This window comes from Saccopteryx leptura, chromosome 1 (assembly GCF_036850995.1).
Source record: "Saccopteryx leptura isolate mSacLep1 chromosome 1, mSacLep1_pri_phased_curated, whole genome shotgun sequence".
NCBI lineage: Eukaryota > Metazoa > Chordata > Mammalia > Chiroptera > Emballonuridae > Saccopteryx > Saccopteryx leptura.
Window position 1 is genome coordinate 205,774,665 of NC_089503.1, and position 17,688 is coordinate 205,792,352.

Genomic DNA, 17,688 nt, shown 5'->3' on the forward strand with positions numbered 1-17,688 from the left:
CAGAATTGAGAGTTGATAAAAATAGTTCCAAAATACTACGTTTTCAGCCAAAAATATTATGAAGTGTGGAAATAAACAAAAAAATTATAATCCATTTTTCAAAATAAAAGAACACTTTATAGAAACTGTTTCTGTGAGAACAGAGATTTCAGATAAACTATTATAAAGATATTAAAGAAAAAGAAAATAAAGCCTAACGAAAGAAAGCTAAATGTGGCAACAACAAATCAATAAAGATTTGTTAGCTATACTTACCTGGCAGGGGATATACCATGACTATGAAGGTGATTTTCCCAGGGTGAGGCTCACCCACTGCACTCCGAATTTGTTGACCCCTGTGATTTCCCCTAATGAGGGAAACTTGATTGCATAATTTGTGATAGTGAGGGAAAGCATTCTCACTCTCACCCCCAATAATTTTTTTTGGCTATTAAAAGAACCAACGTGAATGCAGGGACTTGAAGAGTATAATAATTAAAATAAAAATTAGCTAAGTTTATTCAACTTCAGATTTGTGATGTTAGAAAAATTGGCAAACTTAAATATAAATCAATAAAAATTAACCACAAATTCACAGATTACATTACCTATATACTATCCTATAACTAACTTATCTCTCAAGCAAAATAAATCCTATGCTCAAAATTACAGGAGTGTGAAAGGCAAAATACCATAGTCACAGGCTTCTAAAGGACCTAATTTCTAAGACTGCAATCTGTATAGCCAAGTAAGTGATTTTGTTATCTTCTAATTTAATTGATTTTTCTATATGATCACAGGTGATTTAAAATGGTTTGTTTATTTGGGACAATCACATAATTAATTACAAAGCTGTGTGATTTGTTACAAATAGTAATTATACATTTGAGTTATTACAAAAAGGAACATTTGTTTACAAACCTTTGCATACCTAACATCTTAATTTTTATTATATCAGGTCTTTTTTTTTTTTTTTTTTTTTTTTTTACAGAGACAGAGAGAGAGGGATAGACAGACAGAAACAGAAAAGAAATGAGAAGCATCAATCATCAGTTTTTCATTGTGACACCTTAGTTGTTCATTGATTGCTTTCTCATATGTGCCTTGACTGTGGGGCTACAGCAGACCGAGTAATCCCTTGCTCGAGCCAGCGACCTTCGGTCCAAGCTGGTGAGCTTTGCTCAAACCAGATGAGCCAGCGCCCAAGTTGGCGACCTTGGTCTCTCAAACCTGGGTCTTCCACATGCCAGTCTGACACTATCCTCTGCGCCACTGCCTGGTCAGCTATATTAGCTCTTATAAAACCCATATAAAGTTAGTTTAAAAGGAAGAGCTTCCACCCATAATGTACATTCAGTTGCACAATCTGGTACAAATAAATGCCTACATAGGCCAGAAAATTTCTCCTATCTTTTCTTATTAGCCTTAGATGTGTTCTTCCCAAGTAAAATTTAGATAATGACATAAATTATAAAGTCACATTTAATGATTTTAATAGAAATATGTTTATAACTATGATCAATGCCCATGTCTATGGCTGCTTATTATGAAACAAAAGGCCATTTGGAAAGCAAATTCTTCCAAGTTTGCCTCAACTTTAAGCTTTTCTGTAGAAGCCTACCTTTTGCATTAACAACATTAATGCATTTTCTGGTTTGGCTAAAAGCCCTGAAGAATCTATTGGTATGACTATTAGAGACAGGGTCTTTGATTATCCCAGCTCAAGATAATTGTCTAGGTTCTTTGGATTACAAACTCTTCATCACACTTACCTCCTTACAGCCATGATCACCTGTGTTTATTTGAGAGACTTTGCAGGCTCTTTAAATGTGACCGACAGGATTATGAATTTTCTTTAAAAAATGTTTACAATTTATGTCTTTTAATTTCTAGTAACTACCTAATGAAATAAGTTACTGCAATGTTTTATTGTACATGAAAGGAAAAGCCTATTCCTAAATATCTCTATGAAGTCGATTTTATTTAAGGACAGAAGAATAAAGCATTTTAAATTCCATGACAAGGCATCTGTGCCAAAGTAATCAACTGTCATTTTCTTTGGTTTAATTTATATCCCAATTTTAAAAAAATTTATATCAACTGTTGTATAATATATCTAAATTATAAAGTTTTCTTTATATGTTCTGCATACATATTATACATCAAGAGAAAATGATTTTAATGATTTTATATAAAATATTTTTATTATATAAAAACTAATATAAAATATTTAAATTGCTGGAAAGATATATCTAAAATACAAAGCTACAAAATAAAAAGCTTATTTCTGTATTATAAAACTATAATTAGGTATTTATTACACATACATTTGAAATATTTTATGATCTTTCTGTAAATAAGAAAATAATTCCTTTTTAAATTGTATTCTAATATGTCTTTGAAAATCTTAACATCTACATTAAGGATTAAAATTAATATTTGTCCAAACCATTTTGAAAGTTACAAATTCACACACTTGCACTTACCTAGCCGTGTACCTGATTTAATAATTTATTATTGCATACAGGTTGCTTTTAAAAAATAAACTAATGGCCTTGGCCGGTTGGCTCAGTGGTAGAGCGTCAGCCTGGCGTGCGGAAGTCCCCGGTTCGATTCCCTGCCAGGGCACACAGGAGAAGGGTCCATCTTCTTCTCCACCCCTCCCCCCCCTCTCCTTCCTCTCTGTCTCTCTCTTCCCCTCCCGCAGCCAAGGCTCCATTTGAGCAAAGATGGCCCGGGCGCTGGGGATGGCTCCATGGCCTCTGCCTCAGGTGCTAGAGTGGCTCTGGTCGCAACAGAGCGATGCCCCCTGGTGAGCATGCCTGGTGGATCCCAGTCGGGCACATGCGGGAGTCTGTCTGACTGCCTCCCCGTTTCCAGCTTCAGAAAAATACAAAAAATAATAATAATAAAATAAATAAATAAATAAACTAAAAATAGGATTAATGGCCTACAGAATTTTACTAACTGGCTCCTAATAAAATATTAATTCAGATGCATGGATTTGAATTTCAAAAGTTCTAAAGAATATCAAAATGTATGTGTATATATATATTTTTGTATTTTTCTGAAGTTGGAAATGGGGAGACAGTCATACAGACTCCCACATGCGCCCGACCGGGATCCACCTGACATGCCCACCAGGGGGCGATACTCTGCCCATCTGGGGCATCGCTCTGTCGCAACCAGAGCCACTCTAGCGCCTGGGGCAGAGGCCAAGGAGCCATCCCCAGTGCCCGGACCAACTTTGGTCCAATGGAGCCCTGCCTGTGGGAGGGGAAGAGAGAGACAGAGAGGAAGGAGAGGGGGAGGGGTGGAGAAGCAGATGGGCGCTTCTCCTGTGTGCCCTGGCTGGGAATTGAACCGGAGACCCCTGCACGCCAGGCCGATGCTCTACCACTGAGCCAACCGGGCAGGGCTAAAATGTATGTGTATTTCTTTGCTGAATAATACTAACCAGTAAACAACTGCCACAATTCTAGATGCAATGTTATTAGTTACTAATATGCCTAGGTTCTGAAAATTTTACAAGTAAAAAATAAATTTAAAGATGACCAGGATGATATTCAAGACATCGATTAATATTAATGTTCTTGTAAAATCCTAGTAATACTGATAGATCATGACATTAGACGTATTCTAGCCAGTTATATTCTAATAGGTTGATACTCAGATGACTTTAACGGTTAGGCCTCTTGAATATTAAAAATGTGTTTTATCATTAGTAATTTGATGAACAGAGAGGCCAGTAGATCTTTTACTTGTTTTTGGCCAACCATATGGTTTTAGTTCACACAGGAACACTTTTGAAAGGGTAACAGATTCCTAATAATGATTACAGTGGACAACTGGTGTAGTCATGGCTGCCCTGCATCAAAAAGGATATAGTGGCTCCTTGTCCCAAAGTTCTGCTCAAGAAGCCTCATAAGCCAAAATTCTCGCACGTGTATCTTGCAGAATCACCTTGGATTAGTCATTTATAGCTCTCACAAGTTTTTTTTGTTTCAAGGAAGCTTTTGTCCTCGGTTATATCGAAGTATAGCCAACAAAATTATAATATATTTAAAGTGTACAATATGACGGTTTGAAATATATATAACTTGTGAAATGACCATCACAATCAAGTTAATCTTCACATCCGTCACATCACAGTTACTTTTTTTTTTCATGAGAATACTTAAGATCAACTTTCTTAGCAAATTACAAGTATATGAGACAGTATTATTCACTATAGTTACTAGGCTGTACATTAGGTCCTCTGAACTTGAAACTATGTCTCTTTTTAAACATTTTACTGAGCCACCTTCAGAATGAAATGAGATGAATGTTAATATCGTTAATATAGCCGTTAGACAAAGTGAAGGTTTTCATTGCCACTTATTTGCTATGAGTCATTGAAATATTTTATTTCCAAGAGCTTTTATGACTCATTCAGCTAATTATTTTACATTTGTTCTCAATTTTTAGTTTCAAGCTAATTCTCTTTTCTAGGAATAGCTTCTGTAATAGTTACCATGGCCATTTTATAAAAAATAATGACTGATGGGAAAACAAACTCTCCTGTGGATTGCCCTCTCCGTTATGCTGTCTGTCTGATTACTGATAATAAATTCTATCTTTTGGGAGATAATATATTAGTAACTCGACTGAACAAATCACTTCTCATAAAATGAACATATTAGAATTCTACGTAATTTATTTGATGGTAAAATGTATATTTAGCTAAATTCTGGCCTTTTAACATTCTATTCAACATTTATAAATGCATGGATGAATAAAATATATTGCATATTAGATTGTTTATGTCTATGTCTATATGTACATTTATAATTTTTCTATGTATGTAAAACTGCACAAATATACAGCTAAATAATTTTCTTTTTATTATTATTATTTTTATTAAATAGGAGGTAGGGAGGCAGGGAAGCAGAGAGACAGACTCCTACATGCGCCCCGCCTGGGATCCACCTGGCAAGCCCCTTAGAGGGTGATGCTCTGTCCTCAGTGCCCAGGGCCAATTTGCTCAAACCATTCGAGCCATGGCTGCAGAATGGAAAGAGAGAGAGGGAAGGGAGAGGGGTGGAGAAGCAGATGGTCACTTCTCCTGTGTGCCCTGACCAGGAATCGAACCCAAGACTTCCACACCCCCCGGCCAAACCTCTACTTCTGAGCCAACCAGCCAGGGCTTTATAATCACTTACAATCGGAACCTCTTTCCTAGTCTTCCAAGGAAATGGTTAAGTTGACTTCTAAACCAATACATTACCATTGCTTTTTTATTTATCTTTAGATAAATAAAATGGTGAAGCATCTTTTATTTTGGCTTTTTTCAGGAAGATAAGTATTATCTTTGTCATTCATAAATTTCACACAGTTTGTTGTTTACATCATGCTGTCTTGAGGATCAGCCTGGAGATCAGCTAGTTCCTCTTCATGAGAAGCAGGTTGAATCTAGACCTCAAACACTTTCCTCTTCAGGTTCCCACACTATTGAGATGCTGCTGTACATCAGCTTCAATCACTCCAGGATGAAGTATCAGACAACTGGGGACATCCGTGCACCAGAGCCTCCAGAAATTACTTAAAACAACCAGTCCAAAGGGATCCCACAAAACCTGCTAACCCTACCTCACTTGCATGCAGCAGCTATCCCCTCTAGCTCTAGCTGACTGTTACCCTATCTCTGGGAGCAACTCCTATGTGGACCTACTTTGGAGTTCTCAATAAACAATTCTTCCTTTTATCTATCTCAGGGTCTGTGTGTCATGTCTCACCATCAGAAGATTCTTTAGATCTTATAAAACAATACAGTAACTTACAGATATAGTTTACCCATTCTTGTATAGCATTTCATTTTAGGAATATGCTAAAATGTATAATAATACTGATGGAAATTTTGATTTTTATTTGGGGCAATAACAAATAATTTTGTTAAATACATTCTTGTACAAAACATCTGGGTTCGTATGTGCATAAATTTCCATGGTATATGCATAGCAGCAAACTTACTACATCCTGTCATCTTTAGTAGAAAATGCCAGTTTTACAAGCAGGATTCTAGTTAATTGTCATACACATGAGCAAAAGATGATGCTTGTTATTGCTCCATAACACTTTGAATTCACAGTTGAATTAAGTGTCAACAATTCTCAGGGGCTAGGTCATATAATTTTAATTTGTATTCCCCAGATGACTAATACATTTGGAGAATTTTTAACCATTTTATATTCAATTCTATATCATTTATGAAGTACCATTTCAAGTCTGTCAATCATTTTTCTCTTCAGATTTGGTATTTTTCTCATTATTTAGTAGTTCCTTTTATATTAAAGTTAAGTCTTTTCTTGAGTATATGCATTACAATTATATTCTTGCCCTCCATATATTACCTTTTTATTCTCACATTGATATTTACTAATGAACAGAAATTCCTCATTCTAATGTAGGACAATTTATAGTTTCTATTTTGAGTTTCTATTTTTTAATTTCATTTTAAAGGAATATTTTTCTTCCCAAGTTCATTAATATATCCTTATGCCATCTTCAAGAAGCATTATTTTTGTAATTTTTACTTTTGGGTCTATGTGCTACCAGGAATTGGCTTTTGTTTATTATACTGTATACAAGGCAGGGGTATAGTTTTTATATTTTCCCCAAATGTTGAAAGTACCTTTTCCCCCCTTCATTACACTTCTGTGTAATGCTATTTTGTCATAAAACAGGTGTGCTTATGTGGATTGTTTTAATTTCTGGGTCCCCAATTGATCTAGTTGTTCATGTTTGTGTTGCTATCATAATGTTTCATTTTAACAATTTATAATAAGCCTTGAAATCAGCAACATAAGCACATCAATGTTCTTCACATTTCTTTTGATTGTCCTTGGCTGTTTCAAGTTAAATATGAATATAAATATTGACTTGTCAATATCTACAAAGAAAATATTGGGACTTTTATGGAATTCTGTTCAAGCAATAGATCAATTTGGAAATAGTTAACATTTTTATAATGTTGAGTATTAAAATTAAGTTGTTTCTAGTAATTTAATTTTTATGACCTATTAAATAAATATTTTAAATGGTTCAACCTACTAATTTTATTTATTTGGACCTTTAATTTCTTATACTAATTATTTATGGCTTTCTGTGTAGACATTCATATATTTTTTGGCTTAGGCTTTCTATTCAAAGTAAATGCAATGTTGACAGTGTCCACCCTAGTCTAGAGGTAAAGTTTTCACCAATTGTTGACATTAATAAGTTGTTTTGTGTAAGTTTTTCTATGGGTCTCTTTATCAAATAGATGTGTTAAATATGATTTACTGTTCTATATATGCTGATAATAATTTTGGTCTTTCTTCTGTTTTCCTTTAATTTGTTGAATTCTATTGATTATTTTTATAGTAAATTATAATATTGATATATAACCCTGAAATAAAGCAAAGTTTGTGAGGACGCATTATTCTTTATATATAACTAGATTGTTTTGCTACTATTTTGTTGAGAATCTGGTATTGCTATTTATGATCTTAAATTTTATTTTGTGCTGTCTGTCACATTTAGAACCTATGCTATCCTGGCCACCTAATATATTTTAAGAAATATTTCCATTTATTTATGTATTTATTTTTCAGATGACTATATAAGATTGCTATTACTTCTTCCATAACATTTTAGAGTGACACACTAACTTCAGTGACACCATTTAAACATCATCTTAAAATTTAAAAATGTGAAGTTTATCCACAGAATTGTTACCTTGCAATTCTTTTGCTAGATAAAGCATCTGTAATAACCACTCCCTTTTTTCTCATGCTATTGATTATATGTTCCATTTCTGTTTCTTTTGCTTTACTAATTTTGTTATTTCTTTTATCAAAGTTAATAGTCCTTTAAAATGTTAAATTTTATCATTCTATTCATTCTAGGGCATATATTTTCCATTTCAATAATTTCAAGTCAAGCTGTGTTGCCTTAGCTCCCTTTCTTGCAGAGATAAATGTTGTAGCCTCTTTAAGGTTCTATTTCTCTCACTTTCTCTATCTCTCTGCTACAGAATTTTTCATTTGCCCTCTTAAACTCATTATCTACACCCCTTTCAAAGTGAACTCTTAATAAAAATCAATCATGTGTATCTTACGTTTTCAAAACCATGTGATGGCTATTTATTGTGTGTTGAATCTTCTTCGTATGATACCAGGCATTGAACTATGCCTTATCTAACACCCTTTCTGTATCATTTGCCTTGTCTAGCTACTTAACATTAGTTAATTATAGTTATTTATCATTATTTTATGTTTTCTTTCTCTCACAGGTCTGAAAACCCCTTTCTTTTTTGTTGGCCTAACACATACCTACCTGTTCCGTGAGTTTGAGTCCTAGCCTTCTTTGATCTCTTAAGACTGAAGGTAGTACCTTACACCTGACCTCTGTAGCATTCTATGAATACATGTTATCTCAGTCCTGTTACCGGTTTTATAATTCTTGAGTTTCTTCTCTGAATTTCCCAGTAGGAGCTGAATTAAATTTATTTCTCCTTACTATTGAATATTTAAAAAAGAGCCTGAGTATCTGAACATCAGACTCTTAAATATCTGTTAAGTGGATTTAAATATCTGTTAAGTGGATAAACACATCCAGGATTTATGCATGAATGCATTTCTTTTGAATTAGAATATGTGGACAATACTGGCATTACATGTTGTTGTATTTAATTTTGTAGAATTCATTAATATATCTATTTAAAGTTTCAAGACACTCTCTTGAATCATGCTTAATATACTTTTAAAACACTGTAAATTTTTTAAACTTTCTAAAAGGTTTAAATTTACCTTGGCTGTTTTCTAAGAACATATAAGCACACACTTTAATTCCCTAAGTAAGCAATCTTCAAAATATAATAGTATACATTTCTTTATTTTTATGAAAGCTTTCTCTAATTGGTAGTGTCTAGTGGTACAAAGATTTTAAAATTATCTCAGTTTTATCTCTTATTTTAACTGTATATTTCTAAGGAGGGCCATGTGGTCAGTCAAGATTTTAGAGTAAAAATATATTTCTAACTATTTATAGGTACTGCGATTTATAATAAATGGTTAATGGTGTTACTCAAAAGGCTCAATTCTCCAGAGACTAATTATCTTTTTGTGAACTAATAAAAATAATTTGCTAGATTTGAAACTTGAATGTGGATTATAGGAAACCACAGATATTCTAAATATCCTAACAACAAATACCTAATGTTTTTGAAAAGTAAAAAAAAAAAATTTATATACATACAAGTTAGGATTTGATAGTTGACCAAAAATATAGCAGCATATATAGACTAAATGTATTTAATTTAAACTTTTCTTTTTTAAAAATTGTTTCTTGGTCATTTTAAATATTTTTTACTTTAAATATTTTAAATCATTTTTCTTTTACTGAATTACTGTCCATAATATTTCAGATAAACACATCCAGGAATCAAAGTCAGCCTTTTTTTTTTACTGAAACTGTAATTATGTCATCCTCGGGTTTTAGCAAAAAGCTTCGTTTTAAGTACACGGTCCCATTATCTCTGTGCTCCATTACAGATGGAATGTCATGTCCCTTCACAACAGCAACCATAATTCATTCAACCTGTTTTCACATTTTTCCATTAGAATTAGCATGTGCATTTTTCCCTTCTTCCTCTCTATTTCATTTTTATTCCAATCTCATGATATTAAATAATCAATAATATTCTAGATTTAATCAAAAGCTTTATTTTCAAAACTACGTTATACACTTGACTCTTTCATTTTTTAATTCAACTCCATTTCTAATCTTTAGAATAAAATACAAAAAGACAGAGTAGACCATTTTTTAAAAAAATTATTAAGGACATCAATAATGGTGTTAGAAAAGTATACAAATATTAAGGTGAAGAATAAAAATATTTAGAATAGACATTTCTGCTTGCATATTAGTGTTCTGTTGCAATAAACTTCCTTTGTAAATTTTAACCCTCACCTCAACATAGTGTGTTCCTATTATGTTTCTTTCAAAAACAATTATAAAAGAAAATGTTTGATGCACCATCTCTCAGAATATATCACTTTATTTTAGCCCTGAATTAATCTTAGAATCTCAAAAACTGAAGGTCTAGTGGATCTCTCTTCCCTATGGATAAAGTAAATATAACCAGAGCTTTATTTTTGCCATTGTTCCAAAGATGACTGCTTAAATTAGGAAACTATAAATCAAACTGGAGCAATTTGGTAAAAATACTTTCACTGGTTAGGTACTCATTATGAATATGAAATGAATGTATTATGTAAAATTTATTATGGCCAATGTTAGTTCAATATTTCAAAGTCTTAAAATATTTTTACATAAAAGTAGTACAATTTACATTTACTATTATATGGTACTCTTTATATTATATATAGTTCATACTTTTGATAGGGGAACTCAAGAGTTAAAATTCTACAGGGGTCTTTAAGCAAAGCCTTTGTGTTCCAAGGACAAAATGATAGTGAGACTATGATTTAATTCACTTTGACTATGAACTCATTAATTCTCCCCTGAAATTTTAAAACTCTTACCTATCCTTTTCTACCCATTATAAAAGGGTTGGTTTTGGGTTAAGGATAAGGTGGCTTTGGGAACATGAGTCTTCTCAAATAATCGGCTATCTGGTTTAATCCCTGTCTCCATTTATTTAGCTAAAATGATGACAGGCAATATAGACACTGATATTTCTGGTTTTATTTCAATGTTAGTAGCAGAATGTAGTAGAAAGGTATTGAGCTTGAACTTAGAAGCTGATGTTAATGCAAGCTCTTACTAAGATTTAATTTAAGGCAACTCAAATTTTTAGACCACAATTTCCTCAGCCTTAGAAGAAAGCTCGAGTATGTATGGGTTTTTAAAATCAATTTTCTGAAAGATTTTGTTTAATAGTATTAATATCTTTCCATAAATGTTTACAGAGCTGCCCTGACATCAATTCACCGATGGCAACTGGGGTCCTCAATAAAATTAATTCTGACAATAACTATATAAAGTGCAGATTCTATAAGTGAACAAAGTCCTTCACAAGTCTTCCCACACTTCCAATCAACTGGGTATAAATTTAGAATTTTCCACAATCCCCTCAGGTTTAAATTTGCTAAGATGACTCACAAAACTCAGTAAAAAGACAATACTTATTATTACAGTTTTATTTTTAAGAATATAGATCAGGAATGGCCAAATGAAGAGACATGTAGGACATCATTTAGGAAGGGAGGGTGACAGCTTCCATGACATAGCTTCTTGAAAACCAAGGGTGTCAACCACCTTCCGTATACTTTATCTGGTTCTCTGCTTATTTCGCTAGGATTCTAGTAGCACATATTTTGCCTCATCCTCACTAATAGATGTCATACACAGATGAATAAAACTGCATGTACTCTTGGAAAATAGCAAGTTATTTTATACTTTTGAATCCTATTTTATATTTTGTTTCTTTCTGAACTTAATCTACAGTCTTTCCCATCACTCCAAGCTCTCTTTCCCATTCACAGCTATTCATCTTTGAAAACTCAATGCCATTTAAATCTCTTCAATAAAACCTTCAATACCTTCCCTAAATAAAATGGACTATTTTCTTTCTGATTTACTAACCACCATGACATATGTCTATTTTAGTTAATAAAAAACACTTTAAATATTGACATATGCAACTCCCTCTAATAAGCAATAGCTTTCAGTCCAGGAGAGTGTTGTATTTGGCATTGTGTTAATAAGACAGAGATTCTGGCAAACCTAACATAGGCTTACATAGATGTATCCCAAATTTAAAAGCTAGATAATATCTTTTGATTAGTTACCTTTTGCGGCTTTTTTTTCTTAATTAAAGATAGAAATACTTGCTAGAAAATTATTGTTAATTTATTATTTTGTATTTTAATATTAATGTATATGGAACTTATGATAATGAGAAGGGTAAGTGAATATAGATAAAAATGCACCACTAAATGGAATTAATGTATTTAACTCTTTTGATTGAATGTTAAAAGGCATCTCCTAGGGGATTTTTATTGAAAGAATTGTAATTACCAATTATAATAGGAAAGATCAGAAAATGAGGACATAGTTAATAATTGATACAAATTGCTTCATTGCAAACATGTTCTGAAAATATTTCTTAAAAAAAAAACTATTACTGTATTTATTGTTCACAGAAAATTTCTTTTATTTCTTTGCCAGAAATGCAATATGCTATTTTTATAAAAAACTAATACCTGAGATTTCTGATAATCTCCAACTGGAGGCGAAACTATAATTAGAGATATGTAGGTATAATATCAAAGTACCTGGACTTAAAGGGTTCTGAACTCTTGGGTCTCAGAGGCATTATGTAGTCTAATTATGTTCTCATTGGTCCTTCTTCTTAATATGCTCTCTCTCTTCTTTTCTTTCTTTATTTTTTTCTTATACTTAGCCAGGCTCAAAATCCTTGTGATAAATATTTTCAGGGGAATATATAATGATAGTATGGGATCTGAAAATATGAATAAGAAAGACTAAAAAAGACCTGATTCCTGAAAGGTCAGCCTTGATTGTTCATTGAAAATGAAACACCTTCAGGGATATTATTTTAGAATTGTTAGCAGGAAAAAAGGAAAAAAAAGTAGTAAATAAATAAAAGAAATAAAAAAATGATAATGTCATTAGTGTACATCTGTGTTTTAAAATCAAATTCTCATAAAAATAGGTCGTTTTAAATATGTGGTTTGTATAAAGAAGCTTTAGTCTGTCAACATAAAAAAAGGTCCACATCTGTAATAATTTTTATAAGTGTATTTGAGGCCAAACTGGTGACAACTGCCAGGAAGCAAAATCTGAACAGATTGAGAAAAAGCTCCAGAAAATGCCAGGTTCACCACTTATTTATGCATTACAATCAAAGGGAGAAACATCCTGGGTTACATGAAATCCTTTCGTGATAGATTAGGGAGGTGGAGAAAGCAGAACGGGTATTCTCCGGGTTGGATACAGAGTGAACTGTATAGACACACACTTCTTTTACATAGGCATGTGGAGGGGAGTCCTCAGTGAACAATCAGCATGATAATAACAATGAGAGGAATTGTCATCTCTTCTCCAGTGTGGGGGTGGTGCCCTGAGGGGTCTGGAAAAAAAGATTACTCTTCCATTTTAAAGGCATGTTTTAAAAGTATGTTATCAGGTATGTTATTGTAGATGTAAAAAGACAACAGACAGGTTCCGTTAAGGAAACACTGACCTCTGTTAGGGAAAAATACCGACCTAAGACACAACTACCTGGCCAGGAACTAGTTTAGTTGGAAAGTTTTAATTTCACACAATCCTATGTGATTACTGGAAGTCTCGAAGTTTGGAAGGCTGCCGTGCTAACCTTCCCTGAGCTTGTCAGGCTTAGTGTGTGAGCCCTTCTATGTCCACAAGTTTTAAACACATTTAAATGTTTTCTGTACTATTTCATCACCTCTACCACATCTTTCTCTTCTATCCGCGTGCTCCTTATAAATGCTACCACCATCTCTCTTTATTTAAGATCCTCCTCTTTCTTTTCATTTATAAAGTTAAAACGAATGTCACCAGCCATGAGTAGGAGCCCTTGTCCAAAATGTCCGCCTTGCAAGTGAAGTATGTGACTTGGGAATGCAGGCGATAGTTTAAGAGCATCATAAATTTGTAATCATTGCCTGGAGAAAAGCAACATTCTCTTTATCATTTTCAATCTATGTCCTGATGGACTTGCTTCATGTGGAGAACCTATAGCTCACAACTTGATTTAAAATATATTCTTTAAAAATGTTCACAGATGAAAGTGAGTGCTCTTTAACCAAGTCTATGGCTTGAATAGACATTCACAAAGGTTGTGAACGCCTTGTGAAGCTGACAGCAGGGGCCAGGAGGAGAATACCTTAAGAATGACTGACTGGAGGAAGAAAAGGGATTTGGGGGAAAGGAAGGAAGCTTCTGTTTCCTGCCAGTTTATACAACTAAAGAGGATATGTTTTTAACATTGTCCTTCATCTCCGTCTTCTGAGATTTTATTTCACACAACAGACTCTCCCTCTCCTCAATTTTCTTAGAACACACAGGTGGTATTTGAAGATATCGCATGCCCCTCTTTCAAGAATCACTTTCCCAGAATTATTCCTCATTTTAATTTTTAAAAAATGTAATATTTTTAAGAATTTATTTTATAAATATATAAGTAGCTACCTTGATATGTATTATATATAAAATATATAACACACATATATAATACATATATAAAATAATATGCTTATAAAAATAATAATATGCTTATAGAGGTTTTATATATAAAATAAGAGAAAGAAAGAAAACTAAGTTGCATAACATTAATCTTTCGTCTAGAATTGTATGCATGCGTGGACAAAGGGAACCAGCTTTTCTGGGGTTTTTTTGTTTGTTTGTTTTTGTTTTGTTTTGTTTTACAGAGACAGAGAGAGAGTCAGAGAGAGGGATAGACAGGGACAGACAGACAGGAACGGAGAGATGAGAAGCATCTATCATTAGTTTTTCGTTGCACATTGCGACACCTTAGTTGCTCACTGATTGTTTTCTCATATGTGCCTTGACCGCGGGTCTTCAGCAGACCAAGTAACCCCTTGCTCGAGCCAGCGACCTTGGGTCCAAGCTGGTGAGCTTTTGCTCAAACCAGATGAGCCCGCACTCAAGGTGGCAACTTCGGGGTCTTGAACCTGGGTCCTCCACATCCCAGTCCAACGCTCTATCCACTGCGCCACCGCCTTGTCAGGCTTTTCTGTGTTTAATGCAGCATTAGGGATAGCTTACACATCAGACAAATAGTAAATGATTAAAAAAATGACACAAGAGAAAACAAAAGAGCTCTTATGTTGTGAATCTAATTTTTAGGACTTGCCTTAAGAGTCTGTGAATATAAAGCTTTAGTCCTTCAGTAGAATAGATGATTTTATGTTCTGTTCAGAATCATTTTGCCACCGAATATTTTGTCTTGGAAATACATTGGGCAAGAAAAAGGAAAAAGACTTCCCGGGGTTTTCTTATCCCTTCCACCTGGTTTGTTTGGTAGAGATTGATTTCTTTACTTCCATTCCCATGGTCACATCTCTTAAAAGGAGTTTGTGTCTCAAATTCTAATATGCTATTAGCACTTGAGAAATACTAAGCAAATAATAATTATAAATGTTTAATGCTGCTGAGAACTACATGATAACAAAGTATGACTACTGTGTGTTACCTTTGGAAAATCCACTACTAACTTATCAAAATAATTTGCTTAGAAATAATGTTTTTTGAAAGTGATCTTTCTACATTAGTGTTTAAAATCATTCTCCAGTAGATGGCTGGGTTTAACAAACTCAAACATATTTCTGTGCTTAGAATATCACAGTTATCAAGAAAAACAAAGAAAAAAAATTAGCAACTCCCTTAAAAAGAGAGACTGATATTATTCGTTTACCTGAGGCCAACAAAGACCTGGATAGATAGTGTTGTATTTAAATTATTTTAAAAGTAATATATTTATCATTTTAACTCAGAGTACAAAAAATAATAAATAAATAAAGCATTAAAAATAAAATAAAAAGCAATACTTTTCTCATCTTGACTGATGGGAGTGGGTGGGCAACCACAACTCAACAAAGAAGTAATCCCATTATAGCTACTGGCAATTTAGGGCATCTTTGCTAGAGAAGATGGACACAGCTTTAGCTACACCATTTGTGGCTAAGGGGCAGACCAATGCATTGTTTTCTGTTGCATTCAGGTAGAGGTTACAAAGCTGTTTGGTTCACCTGGATGTACAAGAGTATGAATCTGAAGCCATGCCCCAGGGCTCTGTTATCTTTCCCATCCTCTCGCCTTTCCTCAGAACATTACAGTTTCCACAATCTGAATGACCTCATCCTAATAGAACCAGATGAGCAAAAATTGAACACACATTAGAAGTTTTAAAACATATACCCACTTCAGAAGGACGGAGATAAACCTCAACACATTCTCTGTATCAAATTTATGAGTTAAAGCCTGCTTTTTAAATATCTGATAAGACATACCCCCAAAATAGAATGCTTACATGATGGCCCTCAAGTCTGGGACAGTTAGCTGAAATTTATCCATCAGATCTCCTTTTTATTCATAGGACATTAATAGCAAATATCTATATTTTTAAAAATATATGCATTAGAGTATTTAATGATAGAGAAGAAATCTGTTACTAGGCTATCTATTGCATAGTGGCACTCTCCTAAGGGAATGTTTGAAATGACATATGTTATCAGAAAACTAGGTTCATGTTCTTGATCTGAGGTCCTACAAGTTGAAATGATTACTCAATTTAAAAGACAATATAAGTGAGAAAAATCTCCTAAGGATTACTAAATGGCCAATTGCATAAGCCTTTTGGATCATAGGGGAAAAATAACAGAGAAACACACGAGTGTCAAAAAATCGAACAAGCTTTTTAATTCTAAGAAAAACAATGTTAAATTTAGGGGTATATTGACTTACTCTCTACTGTGTGTGGCTTTTGCTATTTCAAGTTAAATTTACAAACATTGCTTTCACCTCCTGAATATTTACTTTGTGATGTTTTTTTCTGGAGACTTTAGGATCTCCTTAGGTTTTTGTAATAAAAAGTTATCTGGGTCATTACTGAGAATGTTCCTAAACCAAGGGACAAGTATGGAGATATTGCCTGACCAGGCAGTGGTGCAGTGGATAGAGCATAGGACTGCAACGTGGAGAGGACCCAGGTTCAAAACCCCTAGGTCGCCGACTTAAGCGCAGGCTCATCTGGTTTGAGCAAGGCTCACCAGCTTGAGCCCAAGGTCGCTGGCTTGAGCAAAGGGTCACTCAGTCTGCTGTAGCCCCCTGGTCAAGACACAGGTGAGAAAGTAATCAATGAGAAACTAAGATGCTGCAATGAAGAACATGCTTCCATTCTCTCTTCATTCCTGTTTGTCTGTACCTATCTGTCTCTCTCTGTCTCTGTCACAAAAAGAAAAAAAAAAGTATGGAGATATTATATGGTTTCCAGCACACTGCTACTGTTTTGCCTGTGTGAGCCTACTTATTTCAGGGGCTCTCATTCTCACTGTGAATTCCCCTCTGATTTCAGCATAGTATCTCCAAATCTTAGCTATAACTAGTATTTCATAACAAGATTTCAAATTTTGAATCTTAACCTGCTAATGCAGTTGATCACTTAGATCTGTTCTCTCTTTCACAGTAATGGGAGACTGATTATTCTGTTACAGAAATCAGTCTGTGCCTTATTTTATTCACTTTTGAAGCTAGATTTTAGTATCTCGGGCTCTATCTACTCTTTTTATTAAAATATTTTTTCCCAGTGCATATTTTAGCAGAATATATGGTCTATAAATTGGAGACTTATATTAACTGCTGAAGGCAGTTAAGAGAAAAAAATTGAGTAAAGGTAGTTAAAATAGATAAAGCTCCATTCTCAAGTAGAAAATCTTCTATAGAAATGAAAAGACAAAGGTCTCCATTTTTTATTACTTTCAAACTGCAAATGCATTGTAATAGTGCTAGTAAGCTTTCAATGACCCAATCGACAAAGGCTTATAATTCTCATTAGCAAGAGCTGAATCAGCATCATAAATAAGCCTAAGAGGAAACCATATTTGATAATAATCATTTACACATGCATAGAAAAACCCATAACACTATAGTTATTTATGT

General features: G+C 33.7%; 1 non-coding gene across 1 annotated transcript; it reads left to right on the plus strand.

The window, feature by feature from the left end:
• Nucleotides 1–247: 247 nt before the first annotated feature.
• On the plus strand, nt 248–411 carry LOC136390025 (U1 spliceosomal RNA). Its single transcript, XR_010748553.1, has one exon. It is a non-coding gene; the product is annotated as a U1 spliceosomal RNA (small nuclear RNA).
• The last annotated feature ends 17,277 nt before the right edge of the window (nt 412–17,688 follow it).